This window comes from Callithrix jacchus, chromosome 2 (assembly GCF_049354715.1).
Source record: "Callithrix jacchus isolate 240 chromosome 2, calJac240_pri, whole genome shotgun sequence".
Taxonomy (NCBI): Eukaryota; Metazoa; Chordata; class Mammalia; order Primates; family Cebidae; genus Callithrix; species Callithrix jacchus.
In genome coordinates this window covers 167,313,386-167,319,385 of record NC_133503.1, presented here as the reverse complement: position 1 = coordinate 167,319,385, position 6,000 = coordinate 167,313,386, and positions in this window count along the sequence as shown.

Genomic DNA, 6,000 nt, shown 5'->3' with positions numbered 1-6,000 from the left:
TCAGCATCATGCAGAATATCCATGCAAAAAACCTGCATTTGTACCCCCAAATCTAAAATAAAAGTTGAAATTATTTTTTTTAAAGAAAAACACATAAAAAGATCAAACTCAGATGGAAAACTGGCCTTTTGCTTCTTTTTACAGGTTTTTTTCTTGGCATCAGAAAATCTGCATTTGTTTGTACCATTGCAGAAGAAGCCAGAAGCGGAGCCAGCATTTCTCTGCTTCCTACGCTCACCTCCCCCTAGGAGTCTTCCCTGCCCTCCCTTCTCACGCCTCCCATTTCCGCTGTCTGGATGGACTAAATAGGGCTGGCTTGGAAACTGTGAGTTGGCTTCCTACAGAGGAAAGGCATTGCTTTTGTCTTGCCATCTTTGTGTGTGTGTGTGTGTGTGTGTGTGTGTGTGTGTGTGTGTGTGTGTGTGTGTTTGTTAAATGCTGCATATTTTGTTTGTTTTCATTTGACTTTTTTGGTTAGAGACTTGCTTTCCAACCTCAAAGTTTTTCCTGATAAACAATTTTTATAAGACTCTTTTGTGTTTAACAAGTGTCATCTGCCTGTCCTGGGAAAAGGAAAGCAGCTCTGTCATGAAAGTGGAGATCGTGAGCCCTGGGACAGACTGAGATGGCATTTTATCCGGCATCTTCAGTTCCCAGAGGAGAAGAGTAAGAGACAGAGTCGTTGATGGAATTGCAAAAGTCCCACTGACAATAGTGACAGAGATGGAACAAGAGTGCAGGTCTCCTGACCTCTGCTCTGTGGGGATCTCCTTGCTGCCGTGTCATTTCACAAACTAGCCCTACATTTGGAATTGTGTGGGGGTCTCCAGGGAGATGCTTGTTAGTATGGTACGCAGTTGCATGTGGCCACTTTGGGGGTCTCTTTTTTTTTGTGTCCTGTGTCACAGTAGGTGGAGATCACAGGATCCTGAAGAATCCCCGACATCTTCAAGACATGCTCATGACAGGGGGTCTCCCTGTATTGATGATGGCTTCTCCATATTCCTGAAATGCAGGGAGAGACCCTGTCCTGTGCACATCTATCTTTCCTGCTCATCCAATCTGGCAGCTCTAAACAGAACCATATAACTTGTGAGGCCTCCTCCCGCTTAGGAGTGCTGGTCTGTAGCTCTTCATCCTCTCTTTCTCCTAAGGCGTTCGGGATCTATATCTTGTCTCTTGGTTTCTCAAATCCCATCATTCTTCCTGTCCTACCAAGTACTCCACCTAGACTGCCCTATATTCTTTTAAAATTCATTCATATTTTTTAACCCCAATAGACTCTCCTAGGATTAAAAACATACGCAGTGAAAAAAACATAATGCGAATTTCCCCCATTCACCTCAGATGCCCCAGCCCTCTTCCCACAAGCTACTAACATGCACTGTCCAAATTTGTTAGATTCACTTTGTTCCTTGTAGCACATGAAGGTCTAAGCCCATTTTATTTTATTTTTGAGACGGAGTTTCGCTCTGTCACCAAGGCTGGAGTGCAGTGGCATAATTTCAGCTCGCTGCAAGCTCTATCTCTTGGGTTCAAGCAATTCTCTTGCCTCAGCCTCCCAAGTAGCTGGGACTACAGATGCCTGCCACCATGCCCAACTAATTTTTGCATTTTTAGCAGAGACAGAGTTTCACCATGTTGGCCAGGCTGGTCTCGAATTCCTGACCTTAAATGATCCACCTGCCTTGGCCTTCCAAAATGCTGGGAATTACAGGTGTGAGCCACCCACCGCACCCAGCCAAAGCTCATTATTTTAAAATAGACCTATAAAGTGCTCTATTGCATTCCACAGTTTATTTTACCAGTCTCTTCTCCAATGATGGCTATCTTTATTGCTTTCAAGGTTGTGCTATTACAAACAATCCATATTCTAGATTCTGAAAATTTTCCTTCCCAAATCACTATTAAACTCATGTATTATTCTACTTGCTGTAAACCCTGGAGCTGCTGTCCTAGGTGTCAGTTAAATAAGCTAACAAATGAGTCCCCACTGTGTTAACGGCATAACATTCGTGAGTCCTTCTTCCTTTTCAGGAAACATATGTCCATTTTAAGAGGGACTACCTGGATAAAAGTTCTTAAAACATCTCTCTCCCATGATTTTTGGAATAGAAGGACTATAAGTCATAAATGAGTCATAGTTTTAATCATAGGATTATTTCAAATGACAGAAGTTTCAAGAAGATATTTGTAAAATACTTACATTGAGATATTTGGGGGCAGATAGGCTTTGTTGTAAACACATAGAGCTTCATCCAAAACACATAATGCAAGGTGGCAAGCTAGGGGGCTTATCTCAGGTGAGATGTGTAGACCCAGCTTTAGCCCTGAGCCTCAGCTTGGCTGATGCTGGCAGAGAAGAAACAGCACAGAAGCCACATCTTGTAAACCACATCTCCTCCCTATGGAGATGCAGCTGCCCATATCAAAATCAGGAAGGAGTGTCCGGTTAAAAATGCTGTGAGCACTACCTCACATTATGTATAAAAATCTATTACAGATCTAAATGTAGAAGGTAAGCAATAAAGCTTTTCAGAAAAAAAAACATGGAATAATGTCTTTGTGACCTGGGGCAAGTTGCTAGCCATAAATGAAAAAGTTTGATCAATCATACTACATTAAAACTAGGGTTTCTGTACATTAAAAGTCATCATTAAGAGAGTTAAAAGACAAGATAGAGTGGGGAAAATACCAGGATATTCAACTACAACAGAAAATCTCCTCTGAATTGTATCCAGAATGTATGAAGAACTTTTACAAATCAGTAAGAAAAGAGTAGACAACCTAATCGAAAAATGGGCAAAAGACATGAATAGGCACTTCACAGAACAGGATATACGATAACCAATAAAGACGTGAAAAGGTGCCTGGCGTGTTATTAAGGAAACACAAGTTAAAATCACAATGTGGTATTACTGACATGTACCAAAATGGCTAAAACAAAAAAGGCAAACAACATCAAGTTTTAGTATGATTTAGAATGACTAGGACTCTCATGTACTTTAATGGGAGTGTAAATGAATACAACCACTTTGGAAAATTGTTTGACAATACCTTCCAAACCTAAACATATGCCTATCATATAATCTAATACTTCTGCTTACACAGCAGATACACATGCATGTCTGCCAAAGACACATACAAGAATGATCGGCCGGGCATGGTGGCTCATGCCTATAATCTCAGCACTTTGGGAGGCCGAGGTGGGTAGATCATGAAGTCAAGAGATTGAGACTATCCTGGTCAATGAGGTGAAACCCCGTCTCTACTAAAAATACAAAAATTAGCTGGGCATGATGGTGCGCGCCTGTAGTCCCAGCTACTCAGGAGGCTGAGGCAGGAGAATTGCTTGAACCCAGAAGGCGGAGGTTGCGGTGAGCCAAGATCCTGCCATTGCACTCCAGTCTGGGTAACAACAGCGAAATGTCTATCAGGAGTAAAATGGATAAACACTTGTATAATGAAATACTACACAGCAATGAACATGAATAACTACACAACTTAGATGAAGTTTTTCAAACATAGTGTTGAGTAAAAGAGGCATAAATAATTACATTACTGCATGATTCCATCTATATAAAGTTTAAAACCAGGCCAAAATAATCTAGGTGCTAGAAATCAAGAAAATTGTTACCTATTTGGTTGTGGGGTAGGTTATGGTTAGTTGGAAGAATGAAAGCCTTTTGGGGGGCTGGTATCGTTTTATTTCTCAATCTGGGGGCTTATCGCACACATTTACTTTGTCAGCCCATTTATTACATACTTAAGGTATAATCAACTATAAGCAAGGAGGACAAATGCATAGCAGATGGCTATGCATTATACAGTATATCATATACATGTTATCATTTGTAATTCAGGGTCTTTGTCACTCAACCCAGTAGCACATTATTTGCACTCTTATTTTGGGCTTCCGTTGTTCTGCTTTATGGAATAATTGGCCATGCAACTGTCTTTATCTCCCAACACAGTTGTAGCCTTCTTGAGTGTAAAAAATATGATTGCATCTACTCTAACATATTATTTCTGTTCTTAGCACAAAGCCTTACACATAATGGGATTGAGTCTCAATGTTGGTTTTACATTGGAGTAGTGAGAGTGTTTACATATTTTTACTGATCTACTTTTATTCATGTATTTTAATTAAAAATAAATAGGAGGTTTGAATTCTCATCCCTCTTCCTTTTTCAGAAATATATACTTCTAGAGAGGCTTTGAGGGGATGCTGCTCACATCCTATTTCTTGATCTGGGCAGTACTTAACAAAAGTTATACAAGTGTGCTCACTTTGCTATAATTCATCAAGTTGTACACTTACTATTTGATACTTTTGTCTGTTGTATCTTAATTAAAATGTAACATATAATATATATGTATGTATATATTTCTAGTTTGGTAAGACACTATGTTGGTGAGAGTTCATGGAATTAGTTAGGTGCATGTACTGCTTATTGGGGAGTAAATTAGTACAACCTCTGTGGGAGGAAATTTGGCCAAATTATCAAAATTGAAACAGCATTTATTCTCTGACCAAGCAATGGTTAGTGTAGAAATGACCCCTACAGTCTATTATAACATGTGCAACCTATTACACATTCAGTGTCATTCATGCCATGCTGTTTATAATAACTAGAAACAACAGGAGAAAGAACAAATAAATTACACATCACACAATGGAATATTATTCAGCAGTTAGGAAGGAGGCAGATCTGTATCTGGTGATTGAAAGGATCATCAGGTTAAGAAGTGTATATAGAAGGTGTTCTTGGTTGTGTGAACTATATGTGCACATAATTAGCTTGTCTATTGATAGACTGCCTCTACAAGGATATCCAAGAAACTGGTGATGGTAGAAGGAAGAAAAGGAATTTTTCACTATACACGGCCTGTTCCACATTCCAAATTTTACATGTACATATAACCAATTTAGAAAAACAAATCAAAAATGATTCTTGGCTGCTGTCTCTTTGTCACTCTCATTTAGAGTCTTAATAAACATTCTATAATTGATAAGTTTGCCTTTCCTTTCTTCTAACAGCCTCCAAATCTATTTCATGCAGCAAAGGTCAGATTCCTCTTCCATGATAATGAGCAAAGTGGGCAGGTCACTCTTCTGTGGGCGACCTTATTAATTGAGTTTAGACCTCCAGTGAATTTGAACAGTTTTTTTTTTTAATGAAACATTCAAAGCCTCTTGGTCCCTCTTTTGTTCCCCTACTCTCAGAAAGCCAGAAGTGAGTGAAAGAGAAGTGTTCTATTTGTCTTTAGTCAGATTTACCAATGCCATAGTTGGTTGTCAAACTGGAAGGAGAGGGAAGCTTGGAGGATATGATTTGAACTGCAAAGGATGGGAATAAGTTCTATGTAACATGTGCCCTACATTTGAAGCAGATTTTGTGAATAAGGTCTTATCTCAAAGTCCTGATGATCTGAAGTGCTTGCAGGCCCTCAGAAGTAAAACACAACAACATAATCTAATGCCCCCAAGGAATAAACATGAGGGGCCTCTGAAGAAACCGAGCTTGTTTCCCAAATCACTTGTGATCATTTGCAAAAAACGGAAGGGAGGCCAAGTGCCAGGGATGCCCATGTGGTGTGGCACATGCGGAGGACATGAACAAGAAGACTGAAGCCCAGGATTGCAACATTTGCAATGGACAATTTGCACGGGTCCTTTAAAAGTCACATTCAGAGTAAATGTAGCTTAGATTAGATGGTGCTATTTTATCAGCTAATAAAGAGAAAGCAAAACCTGGAATTTACTGATTGTTTCATCCAGCCCCTTCATTTTTACCAAGGCACACTATATGCAGAGCCTAGGATTAAACACCCACATCTCCTGATCCTCTTGGTCCACTGGTGGCTTTTTTTTTGAGATTGAGTGTCACAGTGTCACCCAGGCTGAAGTGCAGTGGCACAATCTTGGCTGGCAGCAAACTCTGCCTCCCGGGTTCAAATGATTCTCCTGCCTCAGCCTCCAAAGTAGCTGGGATTACA